Below are 19,215 nucleotides of genomic sequence, written 5' to 3' on the forward strand. Positions count from 1 at the left end.
AGCTATGAACCTAGAGGGGATTGTACCAATGAAATGCTGTGAGTAGGAATGGTTTTCTACAGAGGGTGCTTTACAGGTGTAATACCTTAGGTCACACATTTGAATTCCACTCAGACTGGTTCCTAGGTCAGAAAGCAGAATTCCCAGCCAAAGGCTGTTTACTGACACCTTTGAAGTGAGTGTATGCCATAAATTTGTTCCCTCATGTCTGGACACCAATAGCAGTAACTAGAGGCCTTGAGGCCAAGAGAAGACGAGAGGTCTCCTGGTGCAGAAGCAGTTACATTTACTGATATTAAAGCATTGCTGTATCCTGTAAATTAATTCAGGGGCATGAGTTTTGAGCGTTGACAGGTTAATTTCTATTAAAAAAGAATTCTACAAGATGAAAAACATTCTGCAAAAAACCACTATCAGGATATGGCTCATATGACAGATACTGAGTTATCCCAAAGCAGAAGTAGAGCCAAAGTTACTTTGGGTGGGAGTCAGTGATGGATGCTTGTAGTACTACTCAGGGGAGTTCAGATGTGTTTTGAAGAGACCTGCACCCTCCGACAGCATTGGCTGTGTAGTGTATGTCATAGAGGTGATTGTACCTCCGATTGAGGTACAAGATAACCATTTTTCCAGCTTTAGCCATAGGCTTCAACCTCAACAACAACAGAAGCTACAAACCTTTCTATCAGTCTTTGTTCCTTTCCCTGTCGTATTTTTTTCTGTCAGTGTTTTGTGCAGTCTTTATATTTGTTTTAAAAATACAGTTTTCAAAGGTATCCAGTTACATATTTTTTCTTATAATGAATTTCCGTTCTATACATTTCAAATACTTCTTTTCATGGCTGGCATTGCTTCTGATACAGTAATTCCTGTCCTACATTGATTATGCTTCATCAAAGAGTTATGTAGGTTTAAATCTACCCTCTAGTTTAGAGTAAGATAATGTTTAAGCTTATTCCTGTTTATTTAAGTTATAGTGTGGTAACCTCAGAAATGATGAAGGGTACAGGCAAGGACTCATAATTCTTCATGCTTCTTTACTGTTATTCTCCTCTGTCTCCACAAAAAGCAACCCTTAATTGTATTGTTTATGAATTGTTGATGTTTTTTGTAGTACCAGTGCCTATCCTCTAGGTGCCTGTTTGTTCAGATTTCTATCTTTTTTACACTGTCATCCATGTAGAAATAAGGAATTTACTTTGGTTTACTGTATGTTGTCAGTCAACTCTTGCATGAACAAAGGAAGTAATACCATATCTTTTGGTGACATGGAACACTGGTGAAAGAAGCAAAAAAAATTATACAGTGGCAAGAACAACCGTGAACCAGTAGGAATATAAAATGTCTTTACTTTGTTATCTCACAGCATTGAGATGCTCATAACAGTTCAGAAAGCATACCGCCCACACCACAGGATCTTGCTCCTCTTTAATTTTCTCTAATTTGTGTAGTGAATAACCAAATACTCATAATGCAATTAGAAGATAATCAGGCTTGTAATTATGTTAATTGCTGGAGACTTACATCAATCCTCCAGCAAAGTGATAGTATTTCAGGGGAACTGTTAACATAGGAAGAGAGAGGAAGCGCACATGTGAGAGAAAGAGAGATTGGGGGAGTGAGTAAATTGATGAACAGCTTAGGCTTGTATCGTTGAGCAACAATGAGAATACAGTGGCGCAACAATTGAAAAGGGCCTCAAGGGAAAAAACTCAGAAAATTAGGTTTTAGGTACCAGCAACTCAACCTCTTTTGTCTGTTTTCTTCCCATAAATAATCATGTTGTGCATCTATATTTATTGTAATAAGCCCAATTCAGAGAAATCAGATCCATAGCTGAACAGGGAACAAAAGGGAACTGTTCAGCTATGCAGCAGATTGCCATGTCTGCCACACTACTGAAAGAGCCACTGTATTACCTTCTGTCCTCGACTCCTGGGGGTATTCTTTTCTCATGGTGATGTCCGATATTACATTTAAAACCATAATACTGCAACTGCAATGGCCTGTCTCAGGACTGTCATGGATCAGTCATAATCTGTGAAAAACATACAATACATGTGGGCTGACAGAATTTATAAAATAATCCACACTGGAGATGCTTTTTTTTATTTACCTTTTTGTCTGTACTGCATGTGGATTGTAGTGATTGTCTAAGCCTTTTGAAAGTCAGTTTTGTCAGATGACATCTGATATTAGTTGTAGACGATGATTGCATTTTATTAGTGTGGCTATTCTCAGTTTACAGAATAGTCTTCTCTGTTTAGACTACTTGCCAGAAATTGTCTAACTGCCTTAAAAAAAAGTATTATTACGAAGTTATTTATTTATAGTAGTTTAGAAGATAGTTTATATGTAGGAAGATAAATGAGTAGGAATAAAGGAAGTTGGGCTCCCTTTAATCCCATTTGATCTTTTTTTCTCAGATGCCAGGATGGTGATGAAGAAGATAATGAAAAGTTGTTTTGTCTTTTTGCTTTTGTGTTTTTGCATGCAATTAAACTAAAGGACATTTTGCAACATTTGGTTAGAAATTTACTTAAATGTAAAAGTACGTTATCTTCTCCAACTTCATGGAAAAATACTTGCCATATATTTTGAACTGGCATTATACTATTATTTATGAACTCTATAAATAATTATCTAAAGAACTGAGGGATTTTATACAAAACACTTAAAGATATGTAAATATGTTATTTCAAAATACTTTCTATATGTGACTGTTGTGTTTTTTGATTCAGTTTCAACTATCAAGTGTTAATGGTCTTTCCTACCAGATAATGTCTTTAAATTCCAATTAAGCTTGATTTCTCCATTCTAAAAGCCCTAGAAAGAATCAAAAGAAACTCTCTCAAGGTCTTCATCTACTAGAGATTTCTCCCCTGTTGTTTCTTCAAACGGATGAGTGCTGCATACTTTGACTCCAGCCATGACAACACAATACCCATGAAGCAGCCCTTAAAGATCATTCTGGTGTTCACACAGCAGGAGTTTGGAGAACATAAACCCAGTATAAACCCAAGTTTCCAGAACATAATTCCTCAGCTCTGTGGGGCTGCATGACCTTGTTTGGCTGTATCCTTGTTGCGGAAGTGTGGTGAAGATGGGGATTCTGAGGTGCTCCATATCTGCTCTGAGGCTTTGCAGGTGTCTGAAGGAACTGCAGTTGTCTGACAAAAAGACTAAACAAAATGTGCACATGGGGCATCTTCAAATCAAAACAGCTCAGGTGAAAAATTAACAAGGGGAACATTACAGCCTTCTCCTTCACTCCATGTCCTGACCACACAGCTCTACACAACACAAAGCCTAACAGTGCAAAGTGGTTGTACTGTTCAGGAATCCTCTCTATCGAGGATGTAACTATGCTCAGCTTTAATTTATACAGGCTGGCACACTTGGACCTTCATTGAGCTACAATTTCATTTTACCTCGATACACTTCCAACATTTCTGAAAGTGAGGTTTCAAATACCAGGAGTTTCCAACTGAAGAAGAAACTGATTTCCTGGGAAGAAAGCAAGTTTTTAAAATTAAAAACAAACAAACAAAAAACAACACAAAGCTTTACCTCTACACCTACTTCCTCAGCTGAACAGCTTCACTGTCCAATAAATGCTTAACACTATGAGATCTTTTTATGAATGCAATTTTGAAGAAATCTATGATATTTTACTAAATTTAGGACAGTTATCAGTAATATAGTGTAATTTATTACCAAAAATATGTTTGTTATGTATTGGTGTACATGTGTGTAGAATTTTAAACAACTCTCATTCCAGTGTTATGTATGATGTAATTTTATTGTCTTTTGTTGAAGCTTACTACAGATTCCCATCTAGAGTTAGGAGAGAAAGGAGTAGAATGGGTGGTTAAAGAAGTGTATTCAAAGTCAAAATTTGAAAGAAAGGAAGTTTTGTTCAGCTACAGCTTCTCTTCATGCTTCTCTTGGAATCTTCTTTGGATTGTACCTGTCAGGAACAAGCTCCTTAAAATTGGCTTTATGTGTACCTGGAATTTGGATTTGCTTGTGCAGGTGGGATGAAGGGTTGACTTATAAATCCCAGTGGCAGTATCATGTGAAAGACTCCCTTCAGGGCCTCTTGGCACTTTCTGTTGGTAGCACAATAACTGTATTTCATGACATTGTCCAGGATATGGAGCATGGGCAAGAGAAAGCATTATTATTCACAAGCCCCAGATGCTAGTTCAATACCCTATTTGTTTTCACTAGAATGTCTTTGCTTCTGGCTGTCAAATCTCAGGATTTTCCTACAGGTTAATTCAAGGTGGTTTCTGAAATGGTTGCAGACTCCCTACAGCTGGTCCTGTAGCTGTCTAACTTTCTCAATCATTCATTTGCAGTATAGCTCTATAGTTTCTGATTAAAGGCCTTGAAAATTTCTGCCTAATCTGATCAGGGTTCTCCAGATTATTTAACTCTTTATGAATCATCCTGTCCATGAAATAGTTGAAATAAATGAAACTACTATAAAAGACTTGGACTCATTGTCCTGACGCCACACCACATACCCCCTTGCTCCCACTGCCAATGCAGTAGATCATAGCCTCTTTTAAGTGAATTGTTTCTACCACACTTCTTTGTAGGTTGATGCCTGAGAAGGCTGCTGTAAAGGGATGAAATAAATGCACACCAAAGAAATAAAAAATATCAATGTCTGCCTTTGTCAAGATGGAGAACATAAGAAGAATTTTATTTCTTTAATTCTGTGGAAGAAATGCACATACATTTGAGAGAACATTCTGCACCAGCAAGTGACACAAGGGAATAGTGGTGCAGGCAGAAAGAAATAAAAGATTCAGGAAAATATTCTGTGATTTGGATGAAGTTCAGACCACAGATCTATGTGTCATAATCAGGAGGACAGGAAGAAGCAAAAGAAAAAATTCATAACATCAATGAAAATGTATACATTTTGAGTTTCTCCAGATTGTTGCAAGCATGTGATCAGTCTAATGACAGTGCATACCAAAATAGAGCCTGGCATTATTTTGCCCTTTTAGAACATCACCTGTTTCACTGTTCATGACTGTGAAGTTCAAGAAAAGAAATGTACTTAGTTCTTATCTCCTGTCTTTGAGCCTATCTCAGCATGTGGTTTATGTAAGAGCCTCATAAAGGTATGTCCTCCTATCTCTCCCCCATCTTCTGTCTGCCACATGTATATTTGTTACTGTGCACTACTGCTCCATGTTGGATCTATGTCTTGGCATTCTTAAATTAGAAGAGTCTAGTAACAGTGCATACGTATATCCCCAGTGACAGGCAAGGCACTTCAAAATACTGTACATCCTCTCTCTATATATGTACACATAAATATTTTCCCATATTTTCCACCTAATACAAGTTGATGATGTTCATGTAGATGAACATCTACCGCACATACAGGAACAGATGCTGTAATAACTGCTACTGCTGGATCAATACAGTACTATACAACTCTCTATGACAGCAGGACCTGAGCAAATTAAGTTTGGAGTTGTTATTGTTCCTTTGCAGAAAGAACACTAGCTTCTTCTACAGCAAAGTGTGAAAAGCCATGCTAGTGAAGCACTAACAATGCTGCTAAAAATGTTACTTACTAGAGCAGGTTAGCATGCGGTTGTAGGAGGAAAATATATGGCTACAAATCAAGCTGGTTTACAGTGTAGATGTTCATGGGCATTTGGAAAACTGAATGGACCATCATTGAGTGCCTTGGTCCACATAAGCTTTGCAATGAAGAAATGGTAGTTTCTTCTTAATGTGTCACGTTATTCTGGGAATTATGTGAAATTTTGAGTAAGTCAGAGCTGTGACATATCCACTAACTAGTCAGTGAAGAAAAATATAATTACCTTCTGATATAGAAAAGTAGATATAAAGTAGTAAGCCTTTCCCAAAACTCTGGCCACATGCAGGAAATGAGTAAGAAAGTTTGGGATGAGAGACATAAGTATAATTTTGTTTTCTTTTCCTGTGGGAGCTGCGTGCAGAAAACAAAAAACCAACAAAGCAGTAGAACTTTTAAGGAAGAAAGCAGGAGAAATCCAAAGACAGTCAGAAAAGACTGATCTTTAGAAGGAGCTAAGAGAATGTGTCTTTGGGTAAAAAGTTGTGGATACTTTTGTTGTTGTTGTTGTTCTGCTTAGTTTGTTTGTTTTAAACAAAATATTGGATACATTCTTTTTCTAAACACAATTCCTTGAAATAGATGCAAGATTCCATCAACAGTTCTCCAATGCTCAAGACACTGATTTTAGCTTAGTTCTTTATTAAAAATAGTATTTTCCATCTGATTGATTACCCTGAGACTTTGCTTTTACTCTGTAATTCATACGGGCTCAGATATTTTGACTCAAAGTATTTACATTTCATTTAAAAACAAACAAACAAACAAAAAAACACCCTGATTTTAATGTTAACTTTTAAACTATGTTTTAAAACAAAGAGATCTTAGAGAAAAAGAATGATAAATTTTCTTTTGTGCTTTCCTGCAGATTGGCTTCATGGCACACAGTAGCCTGGCTTGCTTACTTATTTGGATTTACAGCCTGAAATGAAAATAAAAGGAAGGCTATGTAAAATGGATGGCAAAAAAAGAATTACCTTCAACAAAACTGGAATGGAACCCCTATAAATTTTGCCCAGTCTATTGTCTCATCTGCCAGCTTTTTCATCTTGTGCCAGGTTCTGTCTCTAGATGCTGGTTAATTTTTCCATACATCAAATGCTTCACACCTGAGTGGATTGGCTTTTGCACTGTGAGAAGAATGGGACATCACAAACCCACTGTGACTAGAAGCCAGACTGTCTTTTGGAAACATTAGCTTGGTTTGGAGGCTCTCCTAGGGACACGTTGTGGAGGGTAATCAATTTGCATCAGGACATGAGTTGGGCCTCTCTCTTGTGACCATGATAATATAATTAAAAATCATCCTCAAGAATCTTACTGTGTACTTCCACCAGCTGTGCCTGACTCATTTCATTCATTTGATGGCAGTGGTTTTGCCCATCTTGGATGGTCTCCAGTGAGTTCTTGTATTTGGGAACACGTTGTCTTTTGTTTTACGTAGCCAACCAAAATCTATCCACAAATGTCCTCATTCACTCTCCATTCACTGTTACATTCATCAGATCGGTTTTATCATGAATCATTAATTACAAAGCATTTCTTTGTCCTTTTTTTTTTTTCCTAGTAGTCATTTGTAACATTAAAAGGTTTGTTTTTTTTGCTGTTCTTGTAATGATGCATAATCTAAAATCTGTGTGAAAGATTTATGTTTGAAAGGAGGCCACTGGGTTAGGGACACTGCAAAAGATTCAAGTCACTGTGGAATTCACCCATCTGATTGTATTATGCTGGACTTTTTTCTGCAGACAACAGCTAAGCTTGCAACTAGAAGTTGTAATTTCCTGCAGCTTAGAGATAGATGCATGTTTTCTTTTGGTTTCTTCACCCCAATCACTGAACTGTCTCATTTGACAAGACAAATTTGCTTGCTCTTTTCTTTTTCCAAAACACTTCACAGCAGTTGTCATCATCTTTTATACAGTTGTTTTGTGATTCTATCACTTGCTTTAGAAGGGGACCATGACTGGTCCTGCTCAACTCTTCTCATTGGGCACAACCATACTTGCTCTACAGTATCTTCCTTTTCACTTCCTTTCAGTTTGCAGTGAAGTTTTTATTTGTTTTATAACACTGGAGGCGGTGATGAGAAATGTAGCATTTCTTCCTCCTTTCAGTGCATTAGTTTCTTTTTTAATTTCTTAAGGGCATGAGGCACTTATAGCCTGATGAATGTTAAAATAAAGAGATGCAATTATGTGCTAAGAAATTGATCTCATGGAATTCTGAAGAACTGAGTGAATTCAGGGACTCACTGAAATTCTAACATATGATGGAAAGTTCAGAGATTCTAAATTAAATAATGTAGGAATTTGTCTGTCTCTTTTTCACAGAATCACAGAATTACAGAATGGCCAGGGTTGGAAGGGACCTCAAGAATCACGAATCTCCAACCCCCTGCCACATGCACAGCCACCAACCTCCCCATTTAATACCAGACCAGGCTGCCCAGGGCCCCATCCAATCTGGTCTTGAACACCTCCAAGGTGGGGGCATCCACAACCTCTCTGGGTAGCCTGTTCCAGCACCTCACCACTCTCTCTGTAAAGAATTTTCCCCCGACATCCAAATAATTTCCCCCTGACATCCAATTTTTGCATATTTCTGCCATTTAACCATGATGCCATGATTGCATTGTGTGATGTAAGTCCTATTTCAAGAAGGGCCTCAAGTGTGTCTTTAGATTCATCCTATCTGGAAAATCTTAAACATAAGCTTCAGCTAATTATATCCTTTAATACCTTTTCTGTTTTGTTTGCTTTACTGTGTCAGATTTGTACAGTTGAGTAGCTTGATTAAAAAATAGCTCCTAAGAAATCACTGAGAGGTTATTAAGGTCATTAGAAATATATGCATAGCATTGAAATAAACACAACACACATTCTGTAATACATGTTTGTTTGCTACAGATTGATACTACAATGGCTTTCAAATGTTTTGAGATAATTCCTTCAATTTTGTTTTCTTGCTACGAAAGACAAGACCCTGTTAGTTGCTCTTTCCTGGAATGCTGAACACCCATAGGTCCTTTCTGAGTAAAATGTCAGGCAAAGGAAAACAGAGATTAGGAGGCAACATATGTACACATTCTAGAAATTTTCAAGAAGAATCTTAAATCGTTTCTGTGTCTGTTGGGAAGATGTTGAAGCTTAATTTACTTTTCAATACTTACCTCCACCTTCAAAGTTATGTTTACTGAACTATAACTTTGCTACAAAGTTCAAAGTATAATACACTCTTCAAGAGAAGATTTGGGATGTTTTGGGATGAAAATCTGAAAAGGTTAAAATATATGCTTAAAATAAATATGTCACTAGTAGGATCTGCTTCTGTTGTATCAGTATGTATTGATGTCCCTTTTGGAACCATTTAGTAACTGCAAAACACAGACCAGAAACTACCTATACTCCTTATACTTAAACATGCTTCTTGTGTATGTGGCTTAAAGTAGAGAAAACAGCAAAATCTTAGTCCAGTGTTATTGATTTTTTTTTAATGCATTTAGTTTTAATTTGTACCTGACAAGTTTGCTTTGCAAGTGGGAAGCTTCTTGTATTCAAGTAACAGCATACTTACTAGTTTCCAATACTAGTTTAATGCTTAGGGCCCTCTCTCTGTGTAGATACTGTGACCAGAAGCCTAATCCCATTTCGATGTAGTTGAAGCTTGTCTTTTTAAACCACTTTTCAAGTGGTGGAATTTTTTATTTTCTAGCAAGCACTTATATACTGACTGCTCTATCCTGACTGATGCAGTTAGCTTTCACAAAGTTCATGTAGTCTAGTCCATCTAAAGTTCCCAAACTTGCACTGTATCACATGAATATGAAGCACACCTAGCTGCGTGTAGCTGCATGTGTGATACAAATCGTCCTTACAATGGGGAGGCTGAGGCTGATGTTTGTCCCATTTGCTATATCTGCTACAGACTGACACCGAGCTCCCTAGGGAACAGCAGTAATTGACTCCATATAACAATTCTCTACATTTGGAGCTGTCTCCCTTCTCTGGACTTTTGAGATGTTTTAAATACATGCCTTGGCTTCATTTCATGTGTCAGCTTTGGCAGGTGACCGCGAGGGTCAGAAGAGTTGATAAGTGCTGTCATTGTTGTGTCCTGGCGGAAATTGATATAATGGAGGTCTTCCATTTGTGGTACATCTTCTGGAACTGTAATATTTTGCAAAAATCTTTAAACAGGCTTCAAGAAGGAGAATTTATCTCCACTTGTATGGAGCTTGGGCAACATTGCAGAGGATCGAGCCTCCCCGAAACCCAGTTCTGGTCTTTAGATTATTCTCTATTACAAATTGCTGCCAAATGGCTTCTCAAGATGTATCCAGGGAAACGCTTTCACCCTGCAGTGAAGTTACATCTTCTGCAGTGTGCAGAAAGATCTACTACTTGCACACGAAGAAACAAATTTAATCTGGATGTAGACTAAATAGAAGCAAGAAGAGAGGCAACAGAAAGACTTAAACTACAGTTGTCCTAAGTACACAATGAATGGCTTTCTGAACCCCACACATATAGCCTGTGGCTTTTTAAATACTGACAGTATCCTGTGAGACAAATGCCAAAGCTAACCTGCCATCTCCATGCCTTCCCACTGTCTGCTCCTTCTTTATCACTCTCCACCCATGAAGGTGATTGGGATGGAGAAAACTGTTAAAATTACTTCTAGATGGAATGGCAACAATCTCCATCCACATTTCCACATTTTACTGAAATCTTCTAACTCATCTTCTAATTTGCAATGAGAAAAAAACATTTCCAATATTACAATGAACATGTCAAATTTGCATATTCAGGGATAATTAGCAGGCCAGATAGCTGTGAGAAATGATTTTGTCTTTCATTATATCGCATATTGCTGCATGGTGGTAGATTACTTTTGTTAGCCTGATATAATGATATAATTTTATTGCAACTTTAATGATGTATAACCTTTTTGGAGGAAAGTTATAACCTGATATCCTGTCAGGAGAGGAAGGAGAACTCATCCAACCAGTGGCAGTCTGTCTTTCTGAATTAGTTTTTTTGTTTTTATGTTGCTGTTATTCCAGGAAGGCACTGAAAATAATGCCATCAAATTTCTTTATGTGTGTAAGTAGGAGATAACTTTGATCAATAAATAAAAGGAGTAAGGGGATGTTCTGACCATATAAGGTCAACCTAGGTCACTTATGATACCAGAGTTTGTGGTTGTGTCAATGGTGCTTTAGCAGTGGTCCAAGAAAAATGTAGTTTGTACCTTTCTGTAAGCATTTTCTTCTGATAGGACTGAATTTCTACATATCTCACATTAATTTCTGTCAATAAATATATTCCTATGACAGGTGGCCCAAATACTAACCGTGGTGTCAACTCTGCCCTGACTGAAACTGCAACCCTGTGATCTATATCCCCTGGAAATTAATGATCTTCATTTACCAGCAAAAATTATTTTCCTAAACATATTGTGCTTTCAGAACCCTGTGAATTTGGTACCTTTGCAAACCCCAATCTAACTTCATTCTTAAAGGAAACTGCATACTTGCTCTATCCTTGACTAAGGCTAGCCTTCTGAGCTCACAAGAGCCCAAGAAATCAAGATCTTTTAACTTCCTTGCATCCTAATAAAATCCTAGCTTGATCTAGGCAATCGCTCCCATTACCTCAACCTCACAGGTGTATGTATGAATAGATTTTCCTCTGTTCTGGCTTCAGCTGACAGCGCTGAGAGCACGCCAATGCACTGGTTGTTGCTGAGTGATAGGAACATACCTGGATCCAGGCTCCATGGAGAAGAGCTACCACAATGACAGTGTGGTGGTATGGAGGTGGAGCCAGGACAGATGGCCTAAAGTAGGCCAGGAGTTATTCCCTACCACATGGCGTCATGTAGAAAGCTATAAAGCTTTGGGGGAGTTGGCTGGGGTTGTGAGTTGCTGCTTAGAGGATAGGTTGGGTGGCAGTCAGTGAGGTAGTGTGTTGATAGTGGACATTGGTCAGTGAGTAATAAGTAACTGCAGAGCTTTTATGTACGTAGTAAGCTATTATTGCATTTTCTTTTTCCATCTTTGTAAACAGTTTTTTCATCTCAACCCACAAGTTGTATTTTGTTTCCAAATCTCTTCCTTACCTCACTTGGTGGGGAGTGAGCAAATGGCTGTGTGGTGCTGAGCTGCTGCTGGGTTAAAACAAAACACTCAAAAATATTTGTAGCTCTACTGGAAACATCTAGCTACAGACTTTGTTCTTTGATCCATTTTGCCACAAATCCTCACCTAATTGAACCGCTTAACAAAGCACTAGTCAATACATCATGTGACAGTAAATCTGATGAGTCTAGCCTACATCTGAACTTTCCGTCTTGTGAAGATCTATCATTATGCCCAGATATTTCATCTCACCCCTTGAAAGCAAACTGCAGTCTTGTACCATGCCATCAGTAAACCAAAGTCTTTGATATCTGCTATTCTGACCATGAAAGCTGGCTGGTAGTGGCAGTTGCTCAGATCTTGTATATATATAAGTAATATGTATGTGTTCCTGTATATAGTTATACCAGACTCAATTTTCAGGAAAGGAACAGATTTAAGAGATTTATTTCCTCATGCTCATGAGCCAGAAGACTAGAATAAGAACTAGAGCCAGAAGAGAAAACCACTTAGGAGTAATTACAGGGCTATTATGAGTTGCCAGAGTTAAGTTAAAGCCTGTGTTTGTGATTGCAATGCAGCCATCAAAAAGTAACAGTTTCTGTCATTAAAGTGACTGCAATCTCTGCTCTGTCAAATCTTGTTCTAATTCCATCCTAGCCCCATAAGCAAGACAATTCTGCCAGATAGCTTCTTGTGTAACATTTCCCGTCAGGAGCAACACTCATCCTCGTACTGAAGAATTCTAAGGATTGGTCCACAGACTGCATTACATTTGGCATGGTTTCCACCACTGTAACATCAGCATTTCAAAACTCAGTGATCCAGAGTAGCCAAAGAAAAGTCATGAAGAGTAACACTTCTGGATGTCTCAATGACAGGAGTGAGTAAGTTTGTTTAACTGGGATTATCTTCAACTGTTGTGGGATTCTACACTGAATTATCTAAATGCACATTCTCAGGTCAGAGTTAGTTCTGTCATCCACATAGGCAGCCTGTGGAGGCCTGTTTCCTTTTGAGAAAAACACTTAGTATTTCTGTTCCTTGAATTGTTTGGGTGGGGACAGATGGTTGTGACAGACCTTGTATACTCTCCTCTTCACAGCTTCTTCAATAGTCCGTAAATCCAATCTCCCACACCCTACAATTTGAGTTCTTGGCTTTAAATCACCAAAATTTGCTAGTTGTGCCAAATTTGGGAAGCAGAATGATTTTTGAAATATGGAAAAGTATCCAATAGGGACCAAGCTAAAGCGATCAGATTCATTGAACAGATTATAAACTATATTTAAGGCTATTTCTCCATGGGTTAAAAGCTGGTTCACTAATAAAAGTTTTAAATGTTTGCCACTCCTCCACCTCAGTACAGCAGTAAAAGTTCTGAAAATATTATAACTCTGTACTCTATGAACAGAATAAAATCCTTCAGCTCAGCCAAACTCCACTTCTCTACTAACAAAAGTCTTACATGCTATATTTATAGAGAATGTTTATTCTGTAGTGAAAATGACCATAAATCCTTACTATATCATCAGTGCTGCCTATTGAGCTTTGTATTCTTATAAATGTTCCCATGGGAAATCTGAAGTTTGGCACTAGTAGAGTATAGTTTTAAAATATCACAGATGGGGTGGAACCCGACATCATGTTGCTTATTACTCTGGTGATCTATCTAATGGTATTCCTTGCTGCTGAAATCTAATAAAAAAGAACATTTTTGAAATATTAGAGATTGGATTAAAGCTCCTAATTGTTTCTTTCATAACCAGGGTAGGTCCATATTAATAATTCTTTACAGTGCCATTCAAAAGACGACATCTGTTTCGGCATACATTGTGAAACTCAAATCTGTTCAGTGCAGTTTTATTCATTTGTTACTTTCCATGAACAAATGTGACTGCACATTTATTTAAATCTTTAGAAACATGGATGAACAAACAGAAGACAAAGTAAAGTTAAACCTGAATTGGAGACATGCTGTTAAGGAAGTGCAGTAACTGAGATGGTCAAACTGTGCTTCTTCCATTCATTCTCTTAAATGGACAGTTCCAAAAAGACTGCAAAAGCCCCCAGTTACTTAGTAAAAGGTCATAAGAAAGAGAGAAGAAATGCCAGGAACAGAGGCTGACCTATTCAGAATATAATCGTGCCTTCTCTAAAAAGACATCTACATTACAAAGGATAGGAATATTACTGCACACTTCCTGCTTTGCTAATGCAACTGTTACAAGTAGAACTTTCAGAAATAAAGAGGGTGTGGCTTAAAATTTTAGGATTCAGTCCTCTTCTCTGTTTGAATTAGAGAGAGTTTATGCACTGGAGTGATGGAACTGTGTTTTTGATGTATGCAGCAGATTTCAAAGTTTGGCCTATTGTTAAAATAGGTGGCAATACTGTTGAACAGTTTGAAGATGTCAATCACAAAAATGCTGTGCTTTATCTGCTGGAGCTCCTGAGTATGAGCATTTTTTATATTCCCAAGAACAGTTTTGGAAAGATCACATTTTTACGATTTTGGTTGAATTATGACTGAAATTCAATGCCTTTTGCTGCTCAGTTCTTAGATTTTTATATTTACTAAGCTGAAAATGAAATTAATTCTGCCCCACCCCCACTTTTCTTGAGGACTGGAACAAGTGGCTATAGGAGAAGAAAAGGATACATACAAGCAAAGGAGAAGGTGATAAAAATGGAAAAAAGTGAAATACTTAAGTGACAAATCTGGACTGCATGCACATCTTGGCTCAGAGACAGAAAGCAAGGGTAGGAGAGTAGGAGCTCTGTTACTACTTTATTAAGGGTTGTATTTTCTTTCAATTGAGGAGTACAGAAAAATCCTCTCTTGTTCTGACGTATATCCTACTAAGAGGCAAGTATAGGGATCAAAATAGATCTAGGAGCACTTAAAGGATGAACTATATAATTTGAAGATGCATAGGCTTGAGAAAGCCCCCAGCTGAAACATAGACCTGTATGTCCTTTTGCTGTACCAGCAAATAACAAATATATATATATTCTTTTTTTCCTTTTCTACCCTAGGAATGGCCTGTTTATGTCAGCGGGGAAGAGTAACAGCATGGACTGATGAAGCAAATAACTGCTTCTTGAAGCTGGACTGCATATCAGTGACAATCCTTATTTTACTCTAACTTTTAGGAAGAGACCCATTATTAAAACATCACATCAGTTTAAAGCAAGATTTAGATACACGCCCCCAAAAGAGCATCTTCCTAACTGGGCAAAATGCTATATTAATATTGTTTTAATTAGTCAGTAACTGTCAGCAGTTACTGTCTCTAAGCTGATCAATATTTGGCAACAAACATCAGCCACACAAAGTTGGTGCCTCTGAAACTGCAGTGATCCCTCTCAATTTTGAATTGCTTTCCACCCCCACCTAAATCTTATTCTTTAAGTACAGAACATTGGACCTTGTAGGCTATCTGGAGGCGGAATTTAACAGGCAAATGACCTGAAAGACACTGCGTGGAATGAAAAGAAGAAAAGTGAAAGCTTGTGTTACCTCTTGAGGTTCCCTAAGGTATCTACAGTGTTACCAGAAGGTTCAGGAAGTTGCATCTGTCAAGTGTGAAATTCTTAAGCTCCAGAAATGCCCATTAAGAGAATTAGGAAACACCTGCAGATTTTCATCCACCAGAACGCTCTCGTCTCTTCATCATATGCAATATATGTAACCTATGCACACTTTTTTTTTTTTTCCTGAAGTGTTTTATTGCCTATTTGTTCAAATGCAAATTTTATATTTTTCTCACTTTGGAGGTGTGAAAACAATACTTGTTCTATATTAACAACGCGTTTATTCGTTTCCATTGGAATGATTTTTGGTCTTTGAAAGTGAATGTTCTCTTGAATGGATCTAAGATGACGTTACATTCACTCTCTCCTATGGTTTTATAAATACGGAGATTAGATGACAATGGAAGATTAAAAATGGCGTAAAACTGATTAAATAGCTTGTTTCTCTGATGCTTTAATTTGTAACTTCATCGATCATCAGGGCACAAATAAATTTGTAAAAGCTGTGGGTGAGTATTCAGGGCTGGGGCCTGAGTGTTGTATTCAGAGGCATGTATTGAAAGTTAAACAAACTCATCAGAGTCACCTTAAGTACATGAACATTTCTGGTGCATTTTGTAGTTTTACAGCTTTGCTCCAAAAACAACACCATGAGACTCTCAAGCAGCCAAGGGACGCAGAAACACTGTCAAAATCACTAGAGCGCAGTTAGAGAGCACTTTTAATGTAACATGAGTAATTGTATATAACAATTGCCAATATCCACAAGCACTAACAATGTCTGTAGTGCAGAAGGTGAAGGCGGCTGTGGCAGACTTTAAATGATAATTATCTTTTCCAATAGTACTTCATTGGAAACTAGTAAGCTTGACGTTTCCCTGCAGCTGCTTCTCCTTCACATATTGCATCTGGCCTAGACCACTGAAAATGATTTAATGGTGAGAAATGTTGAAAAATTACAGCATTTTGAATACTCATTGTTCTAGCTGGCGTTCTGTTAATTTGGTCCTGGTTTACAAATGTCTTTAGGGATTTCTATTAACAGATAGGTTCCCAGGTACTTTGGCAATGCAATAAGCTGCTTCATTTTGTTTCGTATAGGAAACAAACTCAGGACATGCTTTGAGCTGGTGGAGTTCAGCTATCTGAGAGGCAATGGTAGATTTTCCAAATGTGTTTATATTAAAAAAAGAAACAAAAACACCTGGATTAGTATAGCCTCAGTATCTAGATGTACCACAAAGTCCTTCTGTCACTTCCTCAAAAGAGGTTTTCAAGATCCCAAGATGTAAACTAAAGAGAAAAATGAAGAGAATACTCTTACCCGGTTAATTAGCCTGCATCATCTATAACTCAAGAAATATATGGTGATGAGGTTTTTGGTGCAATAGAATCTAGGGGTCTTAGTATATTTGTAAAAGCCTTCCTGAAAATTGCAAATGGCTTGCTTTTTCTTCAAATGTTGTGCTTAATTCCCATAGGAGTATATCATCATGAGAATGTTGAAGCCTTTTGCATAACTATACTTAAACCCATTCACTGATACTGTCAGGTGATCAGAAAGATAACTACTTCCCAACAGATAACTTCCCAACAGAGTGGTGCTGCTTGGCCACAACTGTGGAAGAGCTGGTGTATAGGAGACAAATTTTCATTACCATAGTGAGCCCTGACTTATAACAACAGTCATTTTGGTCAGTGATCTCTCAACTGGAGGAGAGCTGGAGAAGAGTTAGCTAGCTAGTGTCTGAGTGATGGTAGTCCATGTGGAAAATTCAGATTTTTCTCTCAATTACAAAGCTAAAAAGTCAAGCATTCCACTGCAATATTTCCTGACTAAAAATCTGGTAACTGATGGATTTCTACACCAGTTCTTTACTTTTTTTTTTTACAATGATGTTTCTTAGCCATACAGCATTCATTAAGAACAAACAAACAAACAAACAAGCAAAAAATTCAGCCAGCATTACTTGAGACTGAAGGAGTAAACTTTATTATGAACAAGAGTAAAAACAAACAAAAAACCTATCTGTATATGTGCTGATGCTTAAAAAATGCTCATGTAAATTGAGGACCTTGGGGGGGAAAAAAAAAGCTAGATATTGCTTATCATCCATTTCTTTTCTCCAGGGATAATAGATAGAATAGCAAAGAATGGTACAAATGAGAATAGAATTTTATGCTGTTTGACATAAAATACACAATAGAAAACTAATATAGTTACGTCAATAAATCTTTTAAATGCAGAGAATTCCCTCATTCCAGCGTTGCATTATGAATTCAGTAGCATTACACTTTATTTGACAGTTGGTAGCAAAACTTGAACTCAGATTATTAATAACCTTTCCACAGTCTATCATTAATGTCAGTGGGTGCGGTTTAGGAGTTTTATTTTGGCAAGTGTAATATGTTAACATATTAACTGACTGCTCGTATAGTCAGAGCAGAAATGCTAGCCAGGGTAGGCATTTCACGCCAATTCTGGAGGCACTAAAAATAAACTGTTACTTACCAACTCAGACGACTTAGTAAATGTCTGAATTCTACAGCCTTTGAAGTGCTACATCAACACTTACTCCAGAGTTTAAGACATTTCTTTCAGTAAGCATTTACATAGAAGAGGACAGTTTGGCTACAGGACATTTGGAGCAGACAAATCATGTCATTGATATCTTGTCAAGTTTAACATCCTGTGAAGGCAACTGGCGACAGTATGCTCTGCTAGAAGAGACGGGCGGCTGTAAGTGCAGCCTGTGGAGCTGCTGAATATTGACCTCGACCGTTGAGTACAGATACAGTTATGCATATCTTGACTCATGTTAAGCAATGGAATCTTTTTTTAGCTATACTCTTGTACATAATACATTTACTGCGGATTACAATTGGTACCACATAAGATGCTATTGTGTCAGCATGAAGTGATACACAAATTTAGCTCTTCAACAAAAACTGTGTGCTATATGAGCACTTGAAATTTTGTTTTGAATTAAGAAATGAGCCTAAGTACTGACTGATAAATTAGAATTTCTCTGTTCCGGGAGGACTTACACTGATGTACCCTTTTTGGGGTACCAATCCCACAGAGTTGCTCAGAGCTGTCCAAGGCTCTCCTAAACCTTCAAGTGCTGCTTCATAGGAGACAGAATCAAGAAAGGGATCCTATGGTCTCTCTCATAATACATGGACCCACAGATCACTACTGTCTCCTATCAGAGTTCAAGAGAACATTAAGAAAAAATTGGCCTAGAAGTTGCTTGGAAGGATTAATGTACTCCCTTCCTTTACTTCCAAACTAAAGACTCCCACCTAGGCCATCCCTGACATGTTTACTTTCACTGTTTTAAATAACTTCTAATCAGGGAGCTCTTATGATCACTGTGTTTCACTGCTAAAGGCTGGAGCACTATTCTAAAACTGGTTGGATTTTTTTTCCTAATAGCTAGCAGAAATGCCTCCTGTTACACATTAAGACAATTACTTCTCTTCCTAACCTCACTAGATACAAAGAATATTGATCGTTTCCTTCTTGATATGTATTAGAAGAAAAATCACTTTTCTGCCTAAGCAATCATATTTTTTTCAACTTTGTTATCATTTTTAAATCCCTTATCATTCCTTGCTACTTTGTACATATTGTATTCATTTTCATTTCAGAAAAGGATGGTGTGATTGCCAAATTAAATTGGTCTGTGTTCCCACTTTAATTTGTTGAGCCCAATTTTTTCTACTTTCTGTCTTGTAGTCTGTTCACCTACACTGTCTTTTCTGTTGGTTGCTTCTTAAAATCTTGTTTAGACTGCTTTCAAAGCTTTACAAATATCAAGCTAAGTTAGGTCTATTATTTTCCACCAACAGAAAGAAAATTTTTTCTCTCACAGGAGAAAATTTTAAAGTCTTGACATGG

At 37.5% G+C, this 19,215-nt stretch overlaps 1 long non-coding RNA gene across 3 annotated transcripts in view; it reads left to right on the forward strand.

Moving 5' to 3' along the window:
- The window catches only part of LOC104910345 (uncharacterized), a 46,076-nt gene extending 27,067 nt beyond the window's left edge, over positions 1-19,009 (forward strand). For 2 of the 3 annotated variants that reach the window (XR_014882518.1, XR_014882519.1), the window contains exons 3-4: positions 12,435-12,657; positions 14,814-19,009. This is a non-coding gene — a long non-coding RNA (uncharacterized LOC104910345). The remainder of the gene's footprint in view (positions 1-12,434; positions 12,658-14,813) is intronic. The other variant, XR_014882520.1, reaches the window with a different exon arrangement.
- Positions 19,010-19,215: the final 206 nt, after the last annotated feature.

The sequence above is a fragment of the Meleagris gallopavo genome, chromosome 3, assembly GCF_905368555.1.
Source record: "Meleagris gallopavo chromosome 3, MGAL_WU_HG_1.1, whole genome shotgun sequence".
Classification (NCBI taxonomy): Eukaryota; Metazoa; Chordata; class Aves; order Galliformes; family Phasianidae; genus Meleagris; species Meleagris gallopavo.